Here is a 12072-nt window from a genome sequence, read left to right as displayed (position 1 = left end):
TTCTACTGGCGACCCTGACAGGCCTCCTGCTCGGAGCACCAGAAACTTCCAGCTGCAATAAAACTGTCATCCAGAGACAACGGCTGCTCCTTTCTTCGGGGTCAGGGAACTCACGGACAGCCCCCTGCTTGGCCTGGGGATTGAGCAAAACCAAAAGAGAAGTTATGCACCAGGATGGGAGGAGAAAGCCCTGGGTGAGGCAGGCCCTGCCCTCCGAGCCTGGCCGCTGCACAGCTTCCTTCCTCCCTGACCTCCTGTCTGTGCTGGAGGTTTTGTAAGCAGTGGCAGACACTGCCCGAGGGTGCAGCAACCACACACAGTCCCCAGTATCCTGCACCCCAATTCCAGTAATGTCGGGGGCTCTAAGAGCTCTGATAATATCTGCACCCTTTTGTGGCTCCTACCCGTTCAACCCCACATCACGATCTTCGAAAAGCAGAAATGCGATAAACATTGGTGGAACCGAAGTCCTGCCTGCTTGGAGAGGACAAAAGTGCCCAGGACGTAGTCTCAACAGCTTTCTAAAAAGCCCCACATGACTTCCGGAGTCCTGACTGTCTGCATACTTCCTGAGCTTCGAAGCTTTCCTGGGATTCAAGCAGAGTGTGGAATTCTATATCCCAAGACCTCTCACCCCACAGTCCCAGGAAAAGTTCTTATTCTGTTCTTAAATTCTCCTGGGGTTCCAGAATTCTACATGGAAGCTGGAAGGGGTTTATGAGCCGTAACTCTAGGACGACTCTTGAGAAATGGGCCTGAGCTGCTTCGTCATTTCCTCCACCTAGAAGGAGAAAGCCCTGGAGCCTGGAAAGGCACCGAGATGATGCTCTGGGACTATCCTCCCAGTCTGCCCCGCGGGGCCCGGGGAGACCTACTGCTCATTACTGACGTGCGAATCAGTGACCCGAATGCTCTGTGATGGCAGAATTTCCCTCAGGCCACGTGATGTGCTACCACTGTCGTTTATAACCTCTTGGGAAAAGTTAAAGGGTGTATTTAAGGTTCACTCATGTGACTCTAATAGGAATATCATGCAGTTGAAGCCTGCAGTGCGACAAAGAAGTGGTTCTGTTTAGGAACAAGCAGGCGCCCTCTGTCTCCACGTGTGACTGTTCCTGGGAATGAGGAAGGACTACAGCTCCTGTTGGGCAAGGCTGAAATCTCAGAGTCGCTGCTGAACACACGGAGCCCCGCGTTAAAGGGATTTACCACATGCTGCAGACAGTGCAAAGGGTCCATGAGGCTGTGAGACAGAAGCCCTTTCCTGACTTGCCTTTTTTTTTTTTTCTTTCTTGAAGTAGAACGGAGTTACAATGTTGTGTTAGTTTCAGGTATACAGCAAAGTGATTCAGTTATTTTTTTCATATCATATTCTATTATAGGTTATGACAAGCTATTAAATATAATTCCCTGTGCTGTAAGATATACCCTGTTGCTTATCTATCTTATATACAGTAGTTGGTATCTGTTAATTCCAAACTCCTCATTTGTTCTCCCTCCCTCCCTCCCTTTCCCTTTTGGTAACCATAAGTTTGCTTTCTTTTTTTTTTTTTTTTTTTTTTTTTGCGGTACGCGGGCCTCTCACTGTTGTGGCCTCTCCCGTTGCAGAGCACAGGCTCCGGACGCGCAGGCTCAGCAGCCATAGCTCACGGGCTCAGTTGCTCCGCGGCACGTGGGATCTTCCCGGACCAGGGCACGAACCCGTGTCTCCTGCATCGGCAGGCGGATTCTCAACCACTGCGCCACCAGGGAAGCCCAAAGTTTGCTTTCTAAGTCTGTGAGTCTGTTTCTGTTTTGTACATAGATTCATCTGTATTATTATTAGATTCCACATATAAGTGACATCATATGGTATTTGTCTTTGTCTGACTTCACTAAGTATGACAATATCTAGGTCCCTCCATGTTGCTGCAAATGGCATTATTTCATTCTTTTTTATGGCTGAGTAATATTCCATAGTGTATATATACCACATCTTCTATCCATTCCTCTGTCCATGGACATTTAGGTTGTTTCATATCTTGGCTACTGTACTGTAAACAGCGATGCTATGAACATTGGAGTGCATGTATCTTTTTGAATTAGAGTTTTTGTCTTTTCTGGATATATGCCCAGGAGTGGGGTTGCTGGATCCTATGACAACTCTATTTTTGGTTTTTAAAGGAACCTTCACAGTGGCTGCACCAACCGACATCCCCACCGGCAGTGCAGGAGGGCTCCCCTTTCTCCACACCCCCTCCAGCATTTACTATTTGTAGACTTTTTAATGATGGCCATTCTGGCTGGTGTGAGGTGATACCCCATTGTGCTTTTAATTTGCATTTCTCTAATAATTAGCGATGCTGAGCACCTTTTCATGTGCCTGTTTGGCCATCTGTATGTCTTCTCTGAAAAAATGTCTATTTAGGTCTTCTGTTCTTTTTTTTTTTTTTTTTTTTCCTGCGGTACGCGGGCCTCTCACTGCTGTGGCCTCTCCCGTCGCAGAGCACAGGCTCCGGACGCGCAGGCTCAGCGGCCACGGCTCACGGGCCCAGCCGCTCCGTGGCATGTGGGATCTTCCCGGACCGGGGCACGAACCCGTGTCCCCTGCACTGGCAGGCGGACTCCCAACCGCTGCGCCACCAGGGAAGCCCTTCTGTCCATATTTTGATTGGGTTGTTTGTTTTATTGAGTTGTATGAGCTGTGTGTATATTTTGGATATTAAGCCCTTGTCAGTCGCATACTTTGCATGTATTTTCTCCCAGTCCGTAGGTTGTCTTTTCCTTTTGTTTATGGTTTCCTTTGCTGTGAAAAGCTTTTAAGTTTAATTAGTTCCCATTTGTTTATTTTTGCTTTTATTTCTTTTGCCTTGGGAGACTGCTTTTGGGAGATCTAAGAAAATATCACTATAATTTGTCAGAGAGTATTTTCCCTACGTTCTCTTCTAGGAGTTTTATGGTGTCATGTCTTATATTTAGGTCTTTAAACCATTTTGAGTTTATTTTTGTATATGGTGTGAGGGAGTGTTCTAATTTCACTGATTTACATGCAGCTGTCCAGTTTTCCCAGCACCACTTGTTGAAGAGACTGTCTTTTCTCCACTGTATATTCTTGCTTCCTCTGTTATAGATTAATTGACCGTAAGTGTGTGGGTTTATTTATGGGCTCTCTATTCTGTTCCATTGGTCTATATGTTTGTTTTTGTGCCAATATCATGCTGTTCTGATTACTGTAGTTTTGTAGTACTGTCTGAAGTTTGGTAAGGTTATGCCTCCAGCTTTGTTCTTTTTCCTCAGAAGTGCTTTGGCAATCCTGGGCCTTCTTTGGTTCCATATACATTTTAGGATTATTTGTTCTAGTTCTATGGGTATTCTGTCACGGGTATTTTGATAGGGATTGCATTAAATCTGTAGATTGCTTTGGGTAGTATGGCCATTTTAACAATATTAATTCTTCCAGTCCAAGAGCATGGGATATCTTTTCATTTCTTTGAATCATCTTCAGTTTCCTTAATCAACAGTTTATAATTTTCAGCAGATAACTTTTATTATCACCTTGGTTAAGTTTATTCCTAGGTATTTTTTTTTTGACGTGATTTTAAACAAGATTTTTTTTTACTTTATCTTCCTGATACTTCCTTGTTAGTGTAAAGAAATGCAGCAGATTTCTGTATATTAATCTTGTATCCTGCTGCCTTGCTGAATTCATTTATTCCTTCTAACAGTTTCTGTGTGGAGACTTTAGGTTCTCTATATAGAGTATCATCTCATCTCCAAATAGTGACAATTTTACCTCTTCCCTTCCAATTTGGATACCTTGTATTTCTTTTTCTTCTCTGGTTGCTATGATTAGGACTTCCAATACTATGTTGAATAGAAGTGGTGTGAGTGGGCATCCTTATCTTTTTCCTGAATTTAGTGGGAAGGCTTTCAGCTTTTCACCATTGAGTATTATGTTGGCTGTGGGTTTGTCATAAATGGCTTTTATTATGTTGAGATATGTCCCTTCTATAACCACTTTGGTGAGAGTTTTTATCATGAATGGAATGTTGAATTTTGTCATATGCTTTTTCTGCATCTATTGAGATGATCATGTGGTTTCTGTCTTTCCTTTTGTTGATGTGGTGTATCACACTGATTGATTTGCATATGCTGAACCATCCTTGCAACCCTGGAATGAATCCAACTTGATTATGTGTATGATCCTTTTTATGTATTGTTGTATTTAGTTTGCTAATATTTTTTTTGTGGATTTTTGCATCTATATTCATCAAAGATACTGGCCTGCAATTTTGTTTCTTTTGTAGTGTCTTTGTCTGGTTTTGGTGTCAGGGTGGCGGTGGCCTCATAGAATGAGTTTGGGAGTGTTCCCTCTTCCTTTAAATTTTTTTGGAATAGTTTGAGAAGGATTCCTATAATAAGTTCTTCCTTGTATGTCTGGTAGAATTCCCAAGTGAAGCCATCTAGTCCTGGACTTTGGTTTGCAGGGAGGATTTTTTTTTTTTTTTAATTACAGATTCTATTTCACTTCTAGTAATCAGTCTGTTCAAATTAGCTGTTTCTTCCTGACTCAGTTTTGGCAGGCTGTATGTTTCTAGAAACTTGTCCATGTCTTCTAGGTTGTCCAATTCGTTGGAATATAACCGTCCATAGTATTCTCTTATAATTCTTTGTATTTCTGTGGTCTCAGTTGTTATTTCTCCTCTTTCATTTCTTATTTTCTTTATTTGGGTCCTCCCTCTTTTCTTCTTGGTGAGCCTGCCTAGAGGTTTGTTGATTTTGTTTATCTTTTTAAAAAAACAGCTCCTGGTTTTATTGATCTTTTCTATTTTGTGTGTGTGTGTGTGTGTGTGTGTGTGTGTGTGTGTGTGTGTGGTACGCGGGCCCCTCACTGCTGTGGCCTCTCCCGTTGCGGAGCACAGGCTCCAGACGCGCAGGCGCAGCGGCCACGGCTCACGGGCCCAGCCGCTCCGCGGCACGTGGGATCTTCCCGGACCGGGGCATGGACCCGCATCCCCTGCATCGGCAGGCGGACTCTCAACCACTGCGCCACCAGGGAAGCCTGACTTTTTCTATTTTTTAATTTCTATTTTATTTATTTCCTCTCTGATCTTTATTATTTTCCTGAGTTGACTTTGCTACAGGAAGTGGCAACAGCTACCGACTTTTGTTTTCTATGTAAACCCCCAACTCCTCATATGCAGTAGATTCTAAAAATAGTTTGCTATTCCAAGCAAGCAAGCAGACTGGGCAATGTGTTCTCCTGCACAGGCAGGAACAGGAGAGGGAGCGTATACCAGCCGGCAGCTCAGAAACAGTGGCGATCCTGGCCTCTGTACCACATGTGTCCACTGCCCCCGAGTCCCTCAGCTGCCACGTGCATTTTACTCCACTCTCAACATCTCATCTTTCCAAACCCCTCGCTCAGGCAATCATGATAAGTTCCCCCACGAGGGGGCCTGATCTTTACAGCCATCACTGTAATTATGATGGCCGCGGAGAAGGCGGCACTTTGGCATGACAGCTGTCCATGGGGGAAGTGCCAATGCTTGAGAGGGCATTCTGTTGGGGGGTGCTGGGAAGTCACAGTGACTGGAGGAGGGGACTGATGGCATTTAGGGGCAGGGCGTGGTATGTCAACCATACTGTACTCACACAGGCCCGCACAAGGAGGAACTTCCTGCTGGCTACTCAGGCAGATAGAAAAACCACATTATAACTTTCAGACCTATAAATTCATTCCAACTCACTTATAAATTCAAAATACATTATGAGTAGTTTTAACATACACTGAATATTTCAGGAATGCAATCTGCATGGAAATCAAGGGAAGATCATACATGGCTTTGTTCAGAACCTTCCCAAGAGTTACTCTCAATATTCACATTCTGTCACTGCAATTTACTTTCATTTTATTTCTTTTTAATGTTACAGTTAAAACACTATATTGACTTGAAATTATGTGTGAAGGGAGATTTTACCACCTAGGAACTTCATTTCAGGTTAGTAATAAGGATGTTAAAAACTTGTTATAGGGTTTCCCTGGTGGCGCAGTGGCTGAGAGTCCGCCTGCAGATGCAGGGGACGCGGGTTCGTGCCCCGGTCCGGGAAGATCCCACGTGCCGCGGAGCGGCTGGGCCCGTGAGCCGTGGCCGCTGAGCCTGCGCGTCCGGAGCCTGCGCTCCGCAACGGGAGAGGCCACGGCAGTGAGAGGCCCGCATACCACAAAAACAACAACAACAACAAAACTTGTTATAAAAAAGGGGCATTGGGTCTGACAGAGCTGCAAACCACAGTTTTAAAACTTCGGGGTGGGATGGGGGGGGATGAACCCCTCTACTGCACAGCCAGGCTTGTTGAAACAGCTCAGGCACAGGTTCGGGGCACAGGTCTTGGGGCCACAAAATAAACAAGACACGTTATCAATTTTACTTGACGACTTGGAGGACATAAAGTTAAGGACTAAAGTGTAACTGGTTATTTAAAACACTGTGTTTCCATCAAAATCAAAGCAGATGAGTTATGGACTGTAAAATGATGATGGAATTTTATGATAAAACAGCAGCCTTACCTCACGAGGCCACTTTACGTCACTGCTTGTGAGGAGCTGGCTCGTGGGGGACCAGGTGGAAAAGCTACCTCTCGCGGCTGTGACTGTGATGTTCTCAGCGGGGCCCTGAGTTTCCGAAGACAGAGACTGTCCAGAGAGGGGTCTCAGGACCAAGCGACCAGCGCTGGCTCCGTTGCTGACCCATTATGTGAACTTGGACAAACTGCACCACTTTTGAACACTAGCCCTCAATACCGGTGGCAAGGGGACCAGGTGACGTGAGCTCTGGGTGCTTCCTTGGCCTCTGAGACGCTGTGTCTCTACTCTGGGGTGAATCCTTTGTACCCTGAGACTATCCATAGAGTTCTCTTTCCCCATTTTGCTACTGGAAATCTCCTGACTTTGCTTCTCAGAAAAACATACCAGAATAACAAAGATTTTAATCAGGAACAAAATTATCCATGTTCCTGTATCGAGAGCAGACTAATACCATTTACCTATTCAAACTTCACAACACAATCTCTGGCTTAACAACGCCCCACACTCAAGCTGCTGAATAAAAACAGTGCGCACAGTATCTTCCACGCAAATAAATTCTCCTCTTGTTTTTTTAATACACTCAAAACTTTTTTCTGAGATGAGTGATGTTCACACTTGCTTCAACAGCCTCAACATGTTGGAGTTTCAAGCAAGGGCGTGGTGGCCACAAATAACCTTGTGTGTGACCGACAGGGCCGATGGGTGACAGGTAAGAGCAGCCTAGCCTCACCTGTGCAGCTCTCCAGGTGACAGGTTCCCTCCAGCCAGTGCCTCTGCGCTCCACACCCTTCACTTCACCTGTTCCACTCAGGGTCTTCCTTGCAAACTCCACACCTTTAAGGTGACACGAAACACTAACACTGTTCCTGCTCAGAAGAAGGCTGGACCCTCCAGCAGCTCCACACCTTCCCATGTAGGCAGCACACAACCAGACAGCCTTTCCTGTGCGCAAGTGATTCTCCTGGAACCAGCTAGGAAAGAGCCAGAAGCCGTCATTCCCATGCTCAACAAGCCTGCCTGTTTGGATGGTGGGGAGGAGCTATACAGCACGCCGGAAGGAGGCTGGTGCCCAGCGGCTCCAAGCATGGCTTGACACAAGTGACAGCTAAAAAGGTGGTACAGTATGAAAAATAGAAAAATAAAAATTTCTGTAGCTCTGTCATTTCTACTATTCCTCTCCTTATTTAGAAAAAATACAGTTCATTGAGTGTTCTTTTGTCTGAAAAACTACCAGAAATACAAAGGAAACGTTAATCAAATGAAGACTTCTCAGTATGCACTCCGGAGCGAGGTCTTGTGTCCTAACAGGCTGCCTTAGTAAAAAGAAACCCTTCAGCCCTGATACTGGCGTTGTGAGGCCCCAGGGCTGCAAAAGAGAGCCTGACAAGAGCAATGATGCTCGCTGACTGCCTGCCAGACCCTGCCGAGCACCGTGTATGGTGGTGACATCATCAGCACCAGCTCTGAACCAGCAGGGCTGGGTCTGAACTGGCCCCACTGCCTGCTGGCTGTGTGGCCTTGGGAAAGTCCCCTGAACTTTCTGAGCCCATTTTCTCTTCATGTGTAAGTGGAAATAACCAAACCACCTCTGAGGTTATGCAAGGGGGAAGGGGAGACTTTTCTACAGAAAACACTTAACAGGGCTGACACGGCAGGGGTTTGGGAGATGCTACCTACTGTTACTACCTACACAGTGTCTTCTATGACATGACGACAGTGTGAATTCAGCTCACAGGAGGTTTAAAAGCACCAGGAGAAGACAAGCGTGCTGAAGCACTCGCCAGGAGAAAGAGTGCTGGGGAAATTTCAGAGGAGGTAAGTGGAGATTCCCCACCCACACCAAAAGCCCACTCCTATTTCTCTTCCCACAGGAAGATTACACACCCACTGGCCAGAGATAATAAAACAGATGTGAGGATCTGAAATGATGCTGCTTTGATAAGCTCTATTACACAAACATATAAATGAAACATTTTAGTTAAAACGAAAAGTAAATCTTCCTTATAGTAATTTAAACTACAACGAGTGTAGTAGTACTTTCGCATCCAAACTATTTATATGGCTTTAACGTCCTCAAGTTACAGCATTAAGGAGAAAAACCACTTGAAACTCTGGCCCTCCCCCAAATGAATACGTGAGGCACAGCAAGGGGAATTTAGTGGTGGTCTCTGCAATCAAGCTCGTGGCAATTCTGAACCTCTTAATCTTGGATGTCGTCAAAATAGCGCTTTGTTTAACTTAGAAGAAAGAAGTTCACTTACTTAATTTTATCTAGACTGTCTGAATAATGAAAGTTCTGGTAAATCCATTCCATGAAAGTATGGAAATAAGCTGCTTTAAAACACACACACACACACACACACACACACACACACACGCACGCACAGTAAAATTTGGGTGGCCCAGAGTAAAAGCAGTAAAGTAGTAAAAATTCCTCTTCTCCCTGACCCACGGCTAACATAGAGTGAGATGCAACAGGCTAACTGCCTTAACAGGTTAGTATTTCGAACCTTATGGCCAATGGGGCTCCAAGATTAAAGCTTTTAAATATGATCAGATATTTTGGAAACACTGGCATATGAGTAACTAGTCATAAACATTTCCTTTCAATAAAGATGTTTAATAAATAAATAAATAGTCTGTGCGTTCTGGAAAAAAAAAAAAAAACACATTTCCTTTGCTGAGTCACACAGCCTGATTTTTCAGGGATAAGAATTTCCTCTTGAACATTGCCTTTTGAGGAGCAAACACATCGCACCAACACGTGGCCTCCTAATTCTGTAGAAACTAGATAAGAACCTCACTCTAATCAGGTAATACACCAATCAACCTTGCCTGAAAACACTTCAGCCGCTATAAATAACTCCATTTCCTGTGCTCACTGAAAGTGGCAGTTCGGACGGCAGGGTTTACAAAAAGTTTGCTAAGGAGGCTTTTCCACTACTTTGATATTAGCTCAGGCTGAACAGAAACTAACCCTGAAAGAAAAAGGGAAGTTGAGCCTCCATCTTTGCCCTAGTGGGACACTCTTAACTACTATGAGAAGAGACCTAACTTACTGTTTTTATATCTTAACTGTTTGGGAAAATGATTCGTCTAAAGCAAACCATGATTCCAACGCTCAAAGGTCTCCTGTTGAGCCCGGCAGGGTCAGCCCCCCCAGCACTGGGTTCACCCCCCCCCCCCCGTTCATCCACATGTCCCCTCGCCACCAGGACCTGGGGACCTATGCCCTGGTACCTACAGTAAGATGAGACTTGGGGGGTCCACGTTCTACCCTGACAGCCTCTCTCAGAATGGTGCTGGTCGCCCGTGAGGGCTTAGCGCTATAATCAGTATGTGGAAAACGACCAGAGGTGACACAACCCGGCACGAACACGGGGAAGTTACAAAAGTTAAAGAAACATGGTTTCTACACTGTCCTCTCCTGAAGGGAGCCTGGACTTCCTGCTCGGATCCTGCTTTTTTCTTTGCCCCGTGAGATGGAGCTGGACAAATCCATCTCCTCCTGCCAACCCCAGCTCTGGCCTCACACCCAGGTGGCCCCGGCCCTGCTCCTCCCCTGGAGAGCCCTGTTCCCGGGACACAGGGTCTCTGGGCACAGAACACAAGCCAGCACAAGCCAGTCTGAAATGCCCACCGTTCTCCTGCTGGGACACTACCGCCCAGGGTGGCTGCTGGGCGACTCCTCCTGACACATCCCACCCCACCCCACTGGTCCTTCAGCAACGGTCTCCTTTTCAACCAGTAACCTCAAAAAACAGTCCTGCTCTAAAAAAGTTGTTGCTGCTCTGCTATTTACTTGAGCAAGTTCACAATTGATTACGGAAAACCCGTAGGACCAAATGTGTTTCAGAATTCAACATTTTTGGATTTTAGAAAGGTAACAAGATGCGTACACCATATATTCTGTAACAGCCCTTCGTCAAGAACCTTAACAGGGCTGCAGAGGAATGGACAGATATTCGCACTAAGAAGAATAAGGACTGAAAATAGCCTCCCATCAGCCAGATGGGACCTGGGGACCTCGGCACAGATATACCTACAACAAGATGAAACTCGGGGACCGCGAATAGCCTCCCATCACTGCCAAACGAATCCCGCTAACAACTTACAAAAAAGAGAAACAACTTCTGATTTTCAGAGCTTCCTGGATCCTGGAACTGGGGGTCCGAGAAGGTGGGCTCTGCCCACTGAGCACCTCCTCACGCAGCAGCTGTTCCGGTCTCTCCTGTCACCAACTCCCAGCAGCACCTCTGTGAAGCATGCATCGCAACCAGATCCAGTCCCAGGGCTAAGTGAAGGGTTAACGAGACCATGCAGCCGGCGCCTTCGGGTGACAGGCTATTTCTACTCCTGCCTCTGACGGCCTGGCGCTCCCTTCCTCGCGTCCTGTTCTCCATGGTCACTCTTTTCTTCTCCTCGCCCAGCAGTTCACTCCTCTGAGCTCAAATCTTGCCCAGCATTGACATCAGCCTGTCCTTGCCATCTATGGTTTGCCTAGGCGGCTCCTCGGGAGCTTGGGCCTCTCTCAGCGGCTTCCCATCCTTCTTTCTTCCAAGGGCCCGTCCCTGATGGTGATTCAAGGATCTCTCTCTAGGTTCCCAACTAGGTTAAGGGGTAGGAACCAGCTCCAAAGGTCTGGTCCAGGGGTGGAACATTGTCAGGTCAGAGGAGCACACTAACGACGACCTTAAAAATATCCTCCTGGGGCTTCCCTGGTGGCGCAGCGGTTGGGAGTCCGCCTGCCGATGCAGGGGACGCGGGTTCGTGCCCCGGTCCGGGAGGATCCCACGTGCCGCGGAGCGGCTGGGCCCGTGAGCCGTGGCCGCTGAGCCTGCGCTTCCGGAGCCTGTGCTCCGCAACGGGAGAGGCCACAACAGGGAGAGGCCCGCGTACCGCACACACACACACACACAAATCCACCTGACTGTCCTCAGAAAGGAAGGTAATTTTCAAGGAAGGTAATTTTCAAGTGTGTATTCATCAGAATCTGTTTCTACACTCCTCTCTTGTGTTGACCGGGAAGCTCAGGGCAGGGCAGTCTTATTCATCTTGAATCTTCCACAAACACTCAGTAGGTGATTAATTCCTACCTGGTGAAGGAGTGATTATTTGGGGTTCACAGTTTTATCAAGGTTCCACACAGGCCGGATAAAGTGGAATCTAGGGTCTCTCTCTTCCCGTCAGCAGTACTAACTTAACGATGTGCTTCTTTTCCAAACTGCGCCCTTTCACCTTTAAATATTCCCATTCATCATCAACCATAAGCCACATGACAAGGGGGAGTTACAAACCTTCCCCACCGCACCCCCTGCCCGATTTTAACGCCAAACTACCCCCACATCCATGGTTCCAACGCTGGGTGTTGAGCCGGATAACTGCAAAGTCCCCCAGAGGGAGGACCCCCTCCGGACCCAGAGACCCCAGGAGACCCGCCAAAGTGGATCTGGGAACTGGGGTCCTTGGGGGAACTACAGAAACCGGGTGCAACCCATTGGTTC

General features: G+C 46.7%; 1 protein-coding gene across 50 annotated transcripts in view; it reads right to left on the bottom strand.

Annotated features, from left to right (window-relative positions):
- The window catches only part of LRRFIP1 (LRR binding FLII interacting protein 1), a 147165-nt gene that overhangs the window by 74977 nt on the left and 60116 nt on the right, over positions 1-12072 (bottom strand). Inside the window, exon 1 of one of the 50 annotated variants that reach the window (XM_059051577.2) lies at positions 10684-11034. The exons of 47 other annotated variants lie outside the window; for them this stretch is intronic. The gene's annotated coding sequence lies outside the window, so the exon portion shown is untranslated. Of the gene's footprint in view, positions 1-10683; positions 11035-12072 lie in introns of those variants that run through there. 2 more of the 50 variants (XM_067027240.1, XM_067027247.1) reach the window with 2 other exon arrangements.

Source organism: Kogia breviceps, chromosome 2, assembly GCF_026419965.1.
Source record: "Kogia breviceps isolate mKogBre1 chromosome 2, mKogBre1 haplotype 1, whole genome shotgun sequence".
NCBI lineage: Eukaryota > Metazoa > Chordata > Mammalia > Artiodactyla > Physeteridae > Kogia > Kogia breviceps.
This window is presented reverse-complemented; position numbering and strand designations above follow the sequence as displayed.